This window comes from Xiphias gladius, chromosome 17 (assembly GCF_016859285.1).
Source record: "Xiphias gladius isolate SHS-SW01 ecotype Sanya breed wild chromosome 17, ASM1685928v1, whole genome shotgun sequence".
Lineage (NCBI taxonomy): Eukaryota > Metazoa > Chordata > Actinopteri > Istiophoriformes > Xiphiidae > Xiphias > Xiphias gladius.
Genome location: NC_053416.1, coordinates 2,730,581 through 2,747,164, shown reverse-complemented (window position 1 = coordinate 2,747,164; position 16,584 = coordinate 2,730,581). Strand labels below are relative to the sequence as shown.

At 41.6% G+C, this 16,584-nt stretch overlaps 1 protein-coding gene across 1 annotated transcript in view; it reads left to right on the top strand.

Annotated features, from left to right (window-relative positions):
* The first annotated feature begins 203 nt into the window (after positions 1–203).
* The window catches only part of sgcd (sarcoglycan, delta (dystrophin-associated glycoprotein)), a 334,653-nt gene continuing 318,272 nt past the window's right edge, over positions 204–16,584 (top strand). The window contains exon 1 of the mRNA XM_040150168.1: positions 204–338. The gene's annotated coding sequence lies outside the window, so the exon portion shown is untranslated. The remainder of the gene's footprint in view (positions 339–16,584) is intronic.

Below are 16,584 nucleotides of genomic sequence, written 5' to 3'. Positions count from 1 at the left end.
ACTTTTATTTTACTGAACGTAATCAGCCCATGAGCGGTTGAAAATCCGCCGTCTGTTTGCGCTCTAACGTTGTGTGAACGTTTAAAATATATGTTCTGCGTGTCAGACAAACGACCGCGAAGGATCACGGTCACGTGTGACCGGTAGTGTGACCGGTAGCGTCGCCCCGACGACATCCAGCCCGGTTCGCCGGGCTAACGCCGGGCTAACGCCGCCCGGCTAACCCCGCGGCCAGCCCTTTCCTGGATGACAGTAATATTCAGGACCCCGTGAGGGAGTTTATCAACATGTCTCCAGACCTCAAGTCCGCCTGCGAATTGCCAGCGGTCGTTCACAAGGTAGGATGCCGTGTTTGTTTGTTTGTTTGTTTGTTTGTTTTTTTAGCATCCATGATACTGTGTGTTCTTGTTATTTACTCCTGTTTGTATAATATCCGGTCTCTCTGGTTGTGATTCGTGACAGAATCTTAAAAACAAAACAAAACCAAAAAACAGCGGAGGTTCGCAGAGTAGTCTTCAATGACTGTAACCTGGTTGTAGTGGTGCGACCTGGTGCGACCTGGTCTAGCCTGTGCCCGCGGGTGCCGCACCTGTCACTCGGGTCCAACCGGGTCGTTGTGGCCTTTGCTCTGATGTTTACAGTGTTTACCCAGTTGTCTAAGTTGGTCGTTTCCTCTACATCTTGCTCTTCCAAACTTTCAGCCTTGCCTAGTAATTCAGCGGTTGGAAGAGTTGGAGCTGCTGAACTGATGCGTGTATCTGTCAATGCCGCCTTTGATAACTGAGTCAGAAATGGTTTCTTTTTGATTTGCCACATTGCCTAAGACTGTATTATTCCCAGTTTTAATGTCTTCTGGTTTGCAGTGTGGAATTAGATAATGGTTTTGGCTTTCTGCCTTGTGTGAGGTTCCTTGGCTAAAGTCATTAGATATAAATCATCCTGTCTGTTTAGTTCAGTGGGGTACGAGTACATCTTATGGTCCGATTGTGACTCCGTCTAATTCTCAGTTTATCAGTGAAGTGTATGAACTACACTGCGGAGCTGGAGTCTCTGTTATCAATGTGACAAACGGTGACGACTGTCCATGAACCTCCACGGGGGGGAATGCACATCGGTAGATCCACGTAGGCGCTCGTCTCCCGTACGAAATGGCTGTATCCTCTCTGTCCTGCATAGTGATAAATGAATAATAACCTGGCTACGGGTCACATCTCTCGCCTGCAACCATACACCGCCACACCCCCTCTTCCTCTCTTTGCAGTTCTCAAGCACTAGTTCGGTGTTGTTGACTGCGTGGCTGCTTCAGTATACAGAAAGTTTGCTGTCTGTTGTAGAGTAAAACGTTTTAAAATTATCGTAAAATGTTGTTTAATAACTGTTGAACATAGATGACCCTGGCCATTCAAGTTAATGCAAAAAAACCAAGAATGTCGCGCAGCATTTAAGTTTGACTTTATTATGCATAGACTGGCTTTGTGTCAGCAGCCCCAACTCCGATCGACTTCCAGCATCCCTGCCTGTACACCTGCTTATTCGTGGTATTTTTGGGAGGATAATGATCCGTATTGTTTTACTTGAACTGTATATCGTCATATCGCGTTAGGATGTGCTGCACTCTTGTGGCCTGAAAGTTACGCAAGACTCAGTAGTCAAAAACTCAGAATTCTCCAATGTCTCAATAGTGAAAATAACACATGAACAGTAAACCAGTGTGAGTCCATGAACGATGAACCAACAAACTTTTTATAGTCGTAGTTTTCCTGCAACCGAAATCCAAAGGCTCTTTGTTCCTGTAGCAAAAATAATAATTCTGTGGTACTTCTGCATAAAGTATAATTGCTTAAAGTACGTAAAAAAAAATAAAAATTAAAAGGCAAAAAAGTCCAAATACCCTTATAAACTTAGAAATTCATGAGCGGAGCATTGAGCAGCACCAAAGCCCCAGCAAAATGGCATCTATCCAGTCTGAATGGAGATAAATTGAAAGAGCAATAAAAGATTTAAACTGACTAAGGGTGACAGGTGAGTTTTCACTCGGTTCCTGATAGAAGGTTCAGCTTTAGACAAGTTTACTTTTTTCAGACAAAATGTTCTCCATTCAAGGCTCCTGTCTGCTCGAGCACTTTTAAATGATGGCTCGCCCGAGAGGCTCAGAATGGTTTAATCTGTATATATTTTTAAATCACTTCCTTAAAACTTATTCTTAAACCTGTTTCTATGCAAAGTATTGACCTTTTTGTTACTGGTTTTGACCTCACTTTCATTACGTGTTTTCCATATTTTCTATCCTCTCTTTCCTGCCTTTGTTGTTGACGTTATTTTCTTTATTCTCTGTAAAGTGAAACTGATTTGAAAAGTGCCGTAGATCTACCATATCGTCATGTGCTGAGTTTAGACACCGCTGCAGTGATGTAAATGCAATTTCAGCTATTATTACGAAGTCACCGTGAAGTGGCAGGAGAGTAGAAAGGGGATAAAATATGACACACAACATGTAATTATCCCGTGTTCTCCTGTTTATTTCCTGTCACTCTAATCTGTCTCTCTGCTCTGTGTTTAAACCGGTAGAGGAATTTAAAATGTCAATGATAAAATTATAATTCTAAAGGGGTCTTTGTATAGTCTTTTGCCTGGCAGATGAACATTACCTTGTGTTGGTTCTAGTCTGCTGGTGTGTTTGAAATTGTGTCCTCAAAATTGCTGACCATTTGCCAGAGTCTACCGCAGGTCTTAAGGGTACTGACTGTGTTTTTCACATTCCAACTTTCCACGAACTTCATTTCCGTATGGACATATGCTTGCAAAGACTTGCCACTTGCTTGAGGTAGATAACTACGGCGGCCCCTAAGGACAAAGCACACACTGTACAGGAGAGAGAGTTTTGCATTCATTATTTTCAGCTCACAGTATTTAAGGGACAGTGTTGGAGTGCGATCACGAGCTGTTGACTCCAAAACTCCAGAGGACGGGAGGACTGTTTGGCGATTGGAACAGCGGCGTTCTTGCTGACATCAACAGCTCGGCGGGGCTAAAAGTCTGTTTACCAGGATTTATAACGTATTTCAAAACGCCGAAGACAACAGGGCCAGTGGTAAATTACCGAAGAGCTTGCCAAATGAGACTGTGCTCACTGGGATGATGGCGCACATTGGCCAGCCGGTCATCTCGGCAGCTCGCAGTCCGGCTGGGCGGATTGTCACATCTCTGGAAATATCAAAGTGAGTTTCCAAATGAGCATTACTAGATAAACAGACCACATATTTGAAATCTAAATGGTTACATAAAAGTATCTGTAAAGTTGCTGCTTATCCACATCGAGCCCATCGCTCCCCTTTGCGTCCCAGAGCACTTCTGGTGGAACAATTCTTGTTGCATGTGTTTTCCCTATTTGTATTTGTTTTTTGTATCTGTAGAGTTATCTTATTTAGAACGTTATCCCTTAATACTTGTGCTTTCCATGTTGTATGTGCTTTGTATTGAGGGGCCACCTTTGCTTTTCTCTAAGTTATGAAATAGTTGGCAGGAAAATGTGATTTGCGGTATATTGTGTAAAACATAAAAAGAACAGTGGTGCGGTCCATTGAGTTGACTGTTTGGTTACGGCTAAAAAATTACAGTATTGGTTGTTTGTACAAATTGCCCCAGCAACCCTTCAACTGACAATGACCCCTGTCTTGCAGACGAATTGCGGTAATGCACAACAATTTAAGATTTGTTCAGGTTGAATATGAAGCAAGTTTTAGAGGCAACACAAATACATAAAACACCAATGCAGAGATGCACAAACTGAGGCAAAGACACAACTTTAGTGAAAAATCTGCACTGATCCCAACGCTTAATGACTCCAAATCATGAAAGTACAAAGAGTTCCACGGAGGTTTCTGAAACACAAACACACGCCACACACACACAATGTCAGTGCAGATGTCGCTAGCTAGATTAAAGCTAACACAGGTCCAGTTGGTGATTGTTCCCTAACCTTGAAAGGAGTAGATCTATTTATTTACTTTTTGGCAAATACACTTTCTCGCTGTCTTGCTGAGAGTAAGATGAGAGGAGCGATACACTCTCATGTCCGTAAGCCAAATATGAAGCTAGAGCCTGCGGGCAATTAGCCCATCTTAGCATAAAGACTGGAATCAGGGGGGAACCGCTTGCCTGAGCTGGAAGTCACTGACCAAGCTAAGAAGTAGTTCCAGCGTGTACATTCCTGTAAAACCACACTCAATTTTACAGTTTGGTTTTCCCTAATGAGTAGGCTAATGAGCTTAGACTGCTGGCTCAGACATCAGACTGGTATCAGTTTGTTAAAGTTCAGCTAAGGTTTTCATTTAGACGCGACAATGATATTTCTCTTACCCTAACCAACTAGTTATTGTATTTAAACCTAACCAAGTCATGACCACAGTGCTGACGTATCAGAGATGAATCATTTTTGAAGGTGCTGACAAACGTTGGGAGGCTCCAGATCCGAACATTCTCAGGGTATTTTTGGAAGTTAATGATCTACTTTGTAATTTAGTTTGAGGACTTGGTGAAATATCTTCATGATCGGAGAAGAAAAACTGGGTGAAAATGAAGATTTTACACTCCAAAGTTTCTTCCCTAGAATTGGAAATTAAACAAAAAGTCATGTGTCTCTCTGTGTTTAAACCCTGTACTTGCTTTTTTTTTTACACTGCATTAGCTCAAAGCCAATGTCAGTGTCTCCTCCATGTAATCCTCTCCTGGTGGGAAATGAATTCCTCTCACTTTTTATGCAGAGGGCATGTTATGTTATGACATTATGCTCATTTCATGACTTGTCAGGAGACGTGTCAGGACGTCAGCAGATGGGAATACTTGAATGTTGTCATTGTGCCACCACAAGGAGTAGTTGTCGCCACAGCTAATTCTGTACATTTCTTGTACATGCCAATTAAAAGAGAGAAGAAAGGCACATGTCTGCAGACATAGAGTCCTGCTGCACACAGTTCATGCATGTACAGTATGTGCTCACACACACACACACACACACACACAGACGGACAAGGTTTCATTATTCTGGCCTGCACATTATGTCTGCATTGAGTCAAGCTAATAGCCCCATGACTAACAGACACCACAGTCCCTGCATGCAAATGTCAACGAAGAGGGGAAGGAAGGAGACAATTGCAGAGGTACGAAGGGCAGAGACAGGAGACAGAGATTGTAGCTGAGAGTACCAACACTAATAACCTGCATCCGTGCATTTTAGTAAAAAAAATGTCTTTAACAGCCACAAAAAAATCTGTTTGTTTTTTTTTTTGAATGATGAAATTAGAATAATATTTTAAAAACAAATCACAAATCATTGAATTCGTTCTTGTAATTCACTGTAAATATGAAGCATCATTTACTAGAGCAGGGAACAATCACGGTCATCAAAGTCACGTGTTTCGTTCAAGCAGTCGTCTCGAAGCAAATCGGCGCCTTGTTATTCGCATGAATATGACGTTTAGCTGAAGGGAAGCTGCAGGGTCGTGTGACGGGATCATCACTGACACCTTGACACCCTTCACATCACACATAGTCATTTTTTTCATGTATTGTTTAAAAATGCACATAGTAGCACTTAGTCGTTTTTTTTTTTTTTTTCTCTCTCCATGTTATGGGCTCAAATTTGGATTAACAGCGATTTTTAAATGTGAAAATGTGAAAAGACGTTTAAGTTTTTAATTAGTTTGACCTTTTTTGATAAAAACATAGTGATGGAATAAACGATTTCCACGAGGTTGTAAGTGTATAAGATTCTTCTCAGGCGGAACTATCAAACTGTAGTTAAGCTGATTTCAATTAATTTTCACAGCTTGCTACAGCACCACGCACTGCTCCGTACCTACAGTAAATGAAAGGAGGGATGAGAGGATAAGGAAGAAGAGCAGAGAAGTTTGGCAAGATGACAGATAATGGAAGGAACGATGGAAGAAAAGAGGCAGACAAATGAGAAAAATCTTCCGAACAGCAACAGTATTGCCGCAATCCTGCTGCAATACTTTGACAATTTTCTTCATCCCTTTGTTGTTGATGTGTTTTGGTACGAACTTTTCAGATGAGCAGGGGAGCAGCTCTGATTCGGCGGTTACGGCTGACAAGATGACAATTTTTCCGATAGACGGCAGATCAAAGAGGGTTTAACGTTGCAGTCAGTCAAACGTTGAGGGTGACAGGGTGGATGGAGGCACAGACCTGATTACACAGGCTGCTTAGCCTGTTTCTGAAGAGTTCGGGAGTGCTGTTTAGACGGCAGCCGTAGCCTGCTATCAGTGAGAGCTTGGTGAGAGCTTTTTGTTCTTCCTCTCCTCTCTGTATGTTGATGAAGTGAATTCATAAAGCCATATCTGAGCCTAGGTATGAGCACAAAATCATTGCTGAAGTTGAAACATTTTCAACTTCTGTGGCCACATCTCCAGATCAGTTTTCGCAACTGAGAGAAAATTTGCGACTGTTCCTGCCTCATTTGCGTCCTTCCATTCACTTTGTATGCCACGATGCTGCGTCTGTAATTGGCTTTGTGTTCCGTCTGAACACACCTCAGGAGTTTGAAAAATAACAAAAGCTTTTAACAAGTATTTGAAACGACTCATCTACTAGTCCATGCTGAAAAATAAAAACATAATAATCTTTTTTTATGTTTAGGAACGCAGAACATTAGTTGTGAAGTGCTTCATACAATGTAAACTTTTTAAAAAAATGCAACATTTAAGTAGAGGCAAAAACAAGACTAATGAATATGATGTAAATGTGAAAAGGAAAACCAAATCAAGTGCATTACAACATTAAAGGAAAATGCAGAGACATTTGCAGGACGTGTCCGTATAGGTGTTTCTGAAGACGATACTGATTTGGCTAATCCTATCAAAGTAATGTTTACATCAGCTGTCACAGGAAATAAGCATTATTTAGAGAAAGTAAAACGGGAAAGTGCAATCAAAACATTAAAAAAGAGGCACTATAAATAAGTGAAACCTTGGTGTGTCAGCAGCACAGAGCAGCTACAGTTGAGCAGCCTGCTCAGATCAATGCCGGCTCTCAAACAGCAGCCCGCCTATCAGTCCGCTTTCCAGTTGGTGGCCTTTCACTAACCTCCACCTTGAAATAGCCTGCTGCCATCATGCCCCTGTGTAGCAGCGCAGATGAAGTCCCAGTTGGCCAGTCTGTGTGCACACTCAAGCGTGGTGATAACTCCCGACAGCTGGCTGGCTCTGCTTCCTTCTCACGCCAGGCTGCCTCTTGCCCCTGCCACCACTGCCGCTGCTGTAATGACTGGGGGGGGGTAGGCACAACGTGGCATGGCTGCCTTCACGTACGTGAAATATTTCAATTATTCCATTCTAAGGCAGCAACCTTTGTGAAGCTTAAATGATTCAGTGTTTGTTGAAAGTTTTCTAACAGATCTTAACTGATAACTCATAATCTATTTGACGGCTACTGGATTGTCACACTGCTTCAGAGTGAGGGCAGAGTGACCACAACCTTCTCATATACAATGAGAAATGTTAGCTCACACTGAAACCACCAACGTATATATGATATTTGTGTCAAATATAGATATTTTGGTAGTGTTTTACTGATTTTATCTCAAGCAGTTTGTGTTGCATTTTATGTCTGACTTGTGCCATACAAATATAGTTTGTTGATTATTTTATTTCATTTTATTTCTTTTACCAGATTACTGTATATATTCTATAACTGTATATTCATATTGCCATTCAACACAGCTTTTGTCAGTCATTTATTTTATTGCGGTTGGAGAATTATAGCAACTAATGCAAAGTCCAGACTAAAAATTGTGATGTGTTACAGCATTTTATATTTCCAGAAGTTAAAACTGGCGTTAGGCTTGCCCAGAAAGTTTGTGTTGGGAGATGACGTTTTATCAAAAATGGAGTTGTCAGTTTTTGTAGGCTAATCCGAATAATGTGAGCGACAATCTTGGTTGAACCTTGGCTTAATGCAATATCGGTGCAAAAAGCTCAGACCTGAACAGGGGAGATAAAGTGAGGCTGTGGTCCAGGCAGGAAGCTGCCGGTTCCTTGTCCATCAACTGGTTTGTGGTGTTTGATTAAGAGCAAATTTGCTTTGTACACCGCACTTGAGTGCACTGTACAGCGTTACTTGAAAGTGACAGGGAGTACACACAAAGCACAGAGAGGGATCAACAGGGGTCAGTAAAGCTCCCATGGCTCATTTTTGCACTGGGTCAATCCAGCCGTGGTCAACACTATCATTTCATTCTGTTGGCAGCCGCAGCTCGGACATTTTGTTCTAAAAGAACATACAGGCGAGTCAGTGACTTTTGAAAAGCCCGAATTCTCTGGCAGCGTCGGGGAAAGTAATGGCTGAGCTACCTCTATCAATCAAACGTATCAACCCTCCCACAGATATCATTATTTTGTTCTGCGGGGTTGAACAAATCTTACTTTGTTCCTTTAAGATATGAAAACCAACATTTTAAAGGTTATAAGTTTTGATTCAACCGAGGTGACATGGAATTATAAACAACAAAACAATAAATTCTGTTTTTCAGCTTTTCTCTCCCTCATCCTCAGGTTTTGCTTCATCCCAACTTCATCTGTTTTTCCTGTTTTCTTCGTCACTATTCCTGCTATTCACCATCTCTCTTGTCTCGCTTTTTCCTCTTCTTCTTACTCTGTTTTTTCTTTAACCTTGTTCATTTTCATCCCTTTCTCCATTTTGTTTATCAGCTCACATTTGTCTCCACTACCCCACTCTCTCGTTTTGTTGCTCACTGTCTTCCTCTGTCTTCCTCTGTGTTCCTATCTCTTATCACCATCATTTGTCTTTTTCAATTTGTCGTTCCTTTCTCTTACGGTGTGATGATTTTTTTTTGCCATTTCAATGTCTTACATTACTTTTTTCTGTGTTATCTAGTACTGTGGATGAGCAAAGGTTCCTGTAACCCTTTGCTGCTGCCTGATCAGTCTTTGCATCATTAGGCGGGGGATTTTTGGGAAAGTATGAACCCTTTCTGAGAGATACAGTGTTATGACCTGTACATTGGTGTACAAAAGCTTTGATAACCAGTAAAAAGCAATTAAAAATCATCGGAAGTGAGTTCTTCTTAGCTCACTAAATGCAGAATGCAATGTATTTCACGTTCTCCCATAACAATAAGTCAGTTAAATTTGACTATTGACAGCCTCTCACCTGTTTTTTGTCCTTAAGTGTCATGAAAAAATCCATTATGAACGCAGTGTAAAGGCGTCACTATGCTTCAAAGAACGTCCAAACAATTGGTCATTCAGTAGAGTTCAGTTTCAAGGACGAGGACTTTATAAAAGCTAGCTTTTTTGCAAACGAATGCTGTAGGAATGCTCTATGACTCTTTTTGAAACTTTGAATACACTTCACCTCAATCTTACTGAAAAATAAAAAAGGTCAAAAAGTTGAAGATAAAAGCAGCACACATGAGTTTTTGACCTTGTCCTGCTTTGTATCTGGACGTTTGTTGTTTGGCTCAATTTCTAAGAGGAATGTTCGGGAATTGTTCATAGGTTAAAGGGTCTGGTGACTGGGACGCAGAGGAGTTTATGTCTAAAAAGATAACATTAACTCCCTGCAGTAGTACGTCAGGACAAATAGAAGATAATGGTGTCAAGACAGACAAGTGCATTTTACAGTTGCAGTGTTTAAAAAAGGAGGAAAGTGAAAGTGGTCTGGTTGCAGTTGCTCATCTGTCCCTCCTCTGCATGGTCCTCCTCTCTCACTGCAGTGGTGGAATAATCTTTTTCCAATGCATGCTGAAAACTCATGCCCTGACTCCACTTCCAACACCTTCATGCTGGGGTTTGTCCATTGCATATCCCCCAATACACATAAATCACAGCATTACATAACGCTGTGTTCGGATTTGTGGTCTTTGCTGTTATGTTGTTGGACTGCCGAGTAGAGGACTGAGGGCATATTCAACCCCATGAAAACTTGAAGAGCCCTACTGACCTAAGCCTGCTCTGGGATCTGTGTTTTCTTGGTCATCTCTGTTCCAGATCTGATGCAGCTTATTTTGCTTAGATTGAAGAGTCTTTGTGTAATGTTAATGATAGGAACCACAAGTGTATGGCAACTACAGCATGGTTGAGGTGGGGTTAAATTTATGCAACAAAACCTCTTGTTCAAAGGTGGAGAAAGGTCACTCTCATAGTTTAAATAAAAAAAAAAAAAAACCCAAACAAAATCCAACATGAATTGTCGGTCTGAGACCGGATGCAAACTCTGGCCCTCTGCATTGAAGGAAGACACACTACATGCCAATCCACCACCCTGACATCTATGTCCATATTCTTGTGGCACCCTACTTGCTAAATTGACACCGGTTGTTGGGAGTGGATGTAGCTTGTTGGCTGCGCTTCAACATGAACATAACTCCCAGGGAGACCAGCCCGGTTCATGGTGCCTCTTTAATCGGATGATGCAAATAACTGACTGTAATGTGGCTTCATCGTGTTGAAAACTGTGCTTGTTTGAGAGCGTTCCATTTTGGCCAGGAGGCAGCCATGCTGGCTACCAAGTTTTTGCTTGAGCTGGCTTTATATTATACTGCTGCTGCCAGTGATAAAAGAAATTTCATTGATCCATGAGAAAAATCTTGGACACTTGCTGAAGTGAACCAGAACAGGGAGGTTATCAAAGTAAGACATTTTCAAATCAATGGGGCTTTAGTAAGAAAGAATCATTGATTTTCTGTATATAGAGGCTTACGGATTCTAAATATGCATACAAAAAATTGGGCGTTGGAATACAAACGTCTTTACTGTGATCTTCTGTCTACATTTTTAAAGGATTTTTGTGTTTTATTTGATAATATGACAGTATAGTGAAAAGGGAAAACACAGGGCCAAGTGTTATACGACAAATGATCCACTGTCAGAATTGAATGGGGAATGCTGCGCTAACATGTTGTGCATCTTAATCCACTCAACAACCAGGATGCCCCAACTCTGTCTACATTTGCTAAATGCAGAAAATTGCGATGTTGGTTAGGATTATGCACATACAGCTGAATGCAGAAGACATAAAAATGAGACTTTCTTCAAATGTTAATGCACTGTTGCTCTGAGAGCAGAAGTATTACCACCATGGAGTAAAACCTGAAGCTTTATATGTGAGTGTATCTGAACTGGGCAGATCTGTGCCGCTGACGCTATTTTTAAACGGCTCTACAGCCACATTATCTTTATTCAGCGTTTCCTCAGTGACTTCCCTGCTGCAGCGAGGCCTCGATGAGCCTGTGAGGCGCTCAAGCCGAAGGTCAGAAGCTCTGCCGCCGGTGCCAGCATGTAATAGTCCTCTGCTCTCAGTCCTCAGCTGGTTAGGTTGTTAGAAATGCCCTCCACCGGCTCCCAGAGGGGTGGAGCAAAGTTTCAGCTCCCCACACAGGGGTGGGGGTGGGAGGGAGGGAGGGAGGCAGAGAGAGAGTGGAGGGATTTGAATCTCCTTTTCTCTTGTTTCATCTTTGGCTCTCTCACCCCCTTCTTACACATTTTGCATTGTTTCCATATCTTTCTCACTCACTGTCACTCTCTGAACAGCATTTGCTATTTGGGCTACGACAGTGCACTGCAGTGTTTCCAATTTGTATCTGGCCCAGGGTCCTTTGTTGCAAATCATTCCTCATTTCTTGCTCTCTTTATGTGCTGCCATCTTTGAACTTTCAATTTTCGAATAAAGGCAGATGGTTTACAGCACTGCATCAGTATCGTGCTACTTCTGCCTTTGCTTTTGAGAGACAGTCACTACCTGCAGATCCACAAGGGGTCATTGTCAGGAGAGATGATTATTTATTTATTTTAACCTTTGAACAACCAATGCTTCTATTATTCTGTAAAGGGCAGTCCTGAAAACTAATCCATCATTGGAAAATTCAAAAAAGCATATATAAATTATTGAATACCACAGAGGCGCTTTTCATACCACAAGCCCCTGATGCTCAATTTCGATTTACTTTTACGATTTCTTTTAATTGTCCATACTGCGTTTTTTCAATGTAGCTATTAACCGGTCATCTGAACCGGTCCCATACGTGCAAAAGAACACTAACAAACACCTGCCACTTGACGTGCTCGCACAGAGGTACTGATCATACACTAGTCATCATGTACGATGTCACCACGGAGCTGTGGGGGTTCATAGCTGCTTTTGTTCATCCCTAAAATCTGTCCAATACGTACCCCTCGCTCTGCGCTGTGCCCCATCTTAAGCAGAAATTAGCAGAACAAGACAAAACTTTGAACAGCTGTCATTTGTCTGCAGCTGTGAAACACCAGAGGAAGCCTGCGAGGAAGCCTGTGGAAGCTCTGCTCACTCAGCCACACCACATTGTGATGGAGCTTGTCATAGCCACGATGTGTGTGTTGTTTTCTGCATGTATGCATGCTTACTTCTTTTGAGGGTTTTGAGTGAACCACTGTGTTTATATTCTTGTGAATAGCTATTTATATATTACATTTAGCTATTATTCGTTTCCAACTGATAAACTGCTGCGGAGCTACTGTCAGGCAACGAGTGAAAACTATGCAAAAATGCATGAAAGTGCACAAACAAATATAATGTAAACTAACAAGGGAAGACAATTTTACCCTGTTTGCATCTGTCTCATCTTAATCTCTTTTGAAAACCAATTTGAGACTGTGCAACTGCTTGACAGATTTACTCTGCATGTGTGGCAGAACATCATGAAAGACTCTTGGAGGATTGAGAAACACACCGGCTGCATAAAACCGGTAACTGGTTTTAAACAAATATTATGTGAACTAACAAAAGGTGCAAACTACAAACTTAAAGAATGAAAAAGATCTCTTGTGTTACTGTTTGTAGAAACAAACAAAAATGTTCCTGCTAACAGAGTTTGGGAATATGATTGAAATCAAAACCACAATATTATACTGTCACATGGATATACTGTATATCTCTGTATCTACAGTATAACTCTGCAAAATTACTCATAATGGTCAAATTGCATTAACTCATTGAAAATTTTTTTTTACAAATGTATAATAAAAACTTTTATTCTGTAACTAACTTTTAGCCTTTGTAGCTGTTGGTCCACCACTATGGTCCAGACTGAAATATCGCAAATAGTATTTCCGTGAAATTTTGTGCAGAGATTCATGGTCCTCAGGGGATGTATCCTAATGATTTTGGCTTATCCTCATCTACTAGGTGGATTGGCACAAAATCCGTTTGGTTCCCACTTGTTTTTAGTTTACGTTTAAAAACGTTTTGGGTTAATAGACATGAAATTTGGCACAAACATCCATGTTCCCCTCGGGATGAATTTAGATGATCCTATTTCACCTAGCGTTATCATCAGGTCAAAATTTGTCCAGTATGTTGGTTTATGACCAGATACCTGCAAAACTAATTACATTTCCATCATCCTCAGCTGTACTTTGTGTTTAGTGCTAATTAGCAAATGTTTAATTAGTTACACACTAAACTAAGAGGACGGGCATGCTAAACATTGTCCCGACCTAGCATCAACCTGTCCTTGTGAACATGTTAGCGTTCAAAACACCACTGCGCCTAAGTACAGCCTCACAGAGCCGCTCGCATGGCTCTGGCCTCTTGATTTAGCTATTAATTACAGTTTGTTTGGAATCATTCATTTGAATGACGACATTTTGAACAACATTTAATGAGACTATCTTCATAATATGATTCTGATGAAAATTGGTGATATTTTAATGAATGGAAACACTGAATTATCAGGAGGTCAGGGTGTGTTATTACCCAAAAGCACTCTGCTCTTAGGTATAAGGTGTGCTGCAGCACCAGCACACATTTTGCTGTTACTCTGGGATGTAGTGTACAGCTGTAGCTCGAGGAAGTGTGTATTAGTGTTGGTGTGTGTTTGTGTATCTGTGCCAAACCCGCTGATCCCTGAGCTTGGCACTGTCTGGGCTTGAGGCTTGAGTTGGACAGACAGATGGGGGGGGGGTTGTTGTTGTTGTCGAAGTTGATCCTTAGGGTTTGAAATCTCTAGGGTTGTATCTCACCTCTAACCTCCCACCACTGCCTCTGGCTGTGACACACACACACACACACACACACACACATACACACGCACAGGCATGCGCAAACAGGCACCCACAGGTGTGTGTACAACCACACACAAAAAGCTGGTGTACCATCTCCGTGTCTACACGGGCAGATACCTCAAATGCACAAATAAAACAGGACACACACATACACATGAGTTATTCAAGCCGCACTTGTAGGTCAGAGCAAGAAAAATAGAAAGAAAAGCAAGAGTGTCTTTCAAAGTTATCCCAAATATAATGAGGGCTCAGAGGTGGAGAAAGAAAAACCCATGGGCGGACATTGCACAGTTAATTAGAATTCCAAGGGAGAGATGTGTATAATATTTGAAAGCTGGCGAGTGGGCGAGCATATGCCTGCATGTATGAAGCGCAAAGTCTGCCCCCAAATTCACGTTCAGGAGTAATTGTGGTGACATTGTTCAGAGCAACGTATATTATGAGCATACGCATACATGCACAGAAGGCAGGGGCGTCTTGGGGTCTATAGCTGCATATGTATGTGGTTATGTGCAATGCGTATACTGTTTGATGTGAAAATGAGAGACATTGCAGTGTTAATCGTGTTGCTCCTCTACCTCTCTGGCTCCCTTTCTGACTCAGTTAAAACCGTAAAACCATAAAAATCAGTCACTGTTAAATGGTTTAGAGAACATACAAAATAAAAATCACGGTGATAACGATGTAAAAAAACTATACATTCACAGCCCTGCCAGAGAAAACTTTTTTTTTTTCTAAAAATACCAAAATTCTGCAGATTTCAAATCAGCCACTTTGGCTGACCGGCTGGTTTACAGACTGCCAACCCATCACACCTCCTGTAAGGCACCTAGTCCCCTCACGAAGACAGTAAACAGCCTGAATGCCAGTAAGTCACCCAACTGCTCAGTCAGTAGGCCACTAATATAGACAGACAACAGGAGCGAGATAGAAACAAGCAGAGGGATTTGGTTTAACCGTTTCAGAACCATGGAGAGAGACACAGAGAGACGGGGTTTCCAGGCTGAAATGTTTCAGCGTCATAAAGAGATATACCTACAAAAATATACGTACTAATATATATATATATATATATATATATATATATAATTTTTTAATTTTATTTATTAATTATTTTTAGCTTCATTTTTAGCTCCTCATGTGCCTGGGCATTGATTCTACAAGTCTCTGGAACTCTACTGGAGGGATGGAAAAACCCCCAAATCTCAACTGGGTCGAGATCTGGTGACTGTTAAGGCCATAGTATATTGACCCAAACCGTGCCAGAATAACAGAGCCACCCGATCTCCTCACTGCAGGGGTCCAGCATTCAGGCCTAGTACACCACATGCGCTCGCCCACTCGACGAGAACACGGTGAAGGATGAGTCATCTCACCATATCACTTTTTTCCACATCTCTGTCGACTAGTGCCAGTGGTTTATGTAATTATTGACGGCCTGTTCTTGTTGACACAGTCTGATCACGGCCTGCATTGACGTTCTCAGTCACCAGGAAGAGCCGCTCTTCTGTTTTTCCTTACACATCGCACTGATGCACGGACATCGCGCTCATCAACTGCGCGCTTTTTATTTATGCAGTTTATTTGCTGATGTCTTTCCCATAAATCTAAATACAGATGTCACTTCAGTCACTGTTCCCATTGAAACACCAGCCAGTTGAGCAGTGATTGTGATTGAAGCTCCTGCCAACTGTGCCCCAACAATGATCCCTCTTTCAAAGTCACACAGATCTTTTTCTCGTGCCATTGTGATTTTTATTATCAAATGGCACATTTTTATTCATGCCTGTGTGCAAGCATCTGCATTCGTTATGTTTCTCCACTCATTTATTCAGATTTTTCCTTTTAATTTGTCACCCGCCTATATATAAATGAATGATAAGGTGTGATATGATCGCTACATATAAAGAGTCAAAAATAATAAGTCAGCTAGTGTCGTTGATTAAAAAACTTAACTATTAATAACCTTTTTTTTCAGCCTTTGGACCATGCTTGACTTAATGCTTACTTTGAATGGGGACAGTACCGGCGCTGTGACTGATGACATTTCACAGGTCAGTCAGAAAACAAGTAAAGACAAGAATGCAGATTGAGGAAGGGCTATGAATGGTGTATCAATGTTTCAGCACCATGGAGAGTGCCTCGCGGGACGCTTGAAGCACTGTGGAGAGTGACACAACGAGGCTGCAGTTGAGTGTTTCAGCACCATAGAGAGGGACAAACGGAGACACTGGGTTTAAATATTTCAACACCATTGAGAGAAATAGATTTAGTTTTAATTCCGGGATCCTCCCAATACCGGACTGAACTTCCTTCTTGTCCTCAGTGAGGCAGTGGAGACCCACAAAGACTAAAGCTAGAGGTGTATATGGGCAGCAAACCTTTCCAAGTCACATCAGCACACGCGGTCCTGCAGGGTCCCGGTCCTCAACGTGGCACGTTTATAAATCATTTAGCATACCTACGTGAATACTGACCAGAAAATGATATACCAACGTCATGGTTA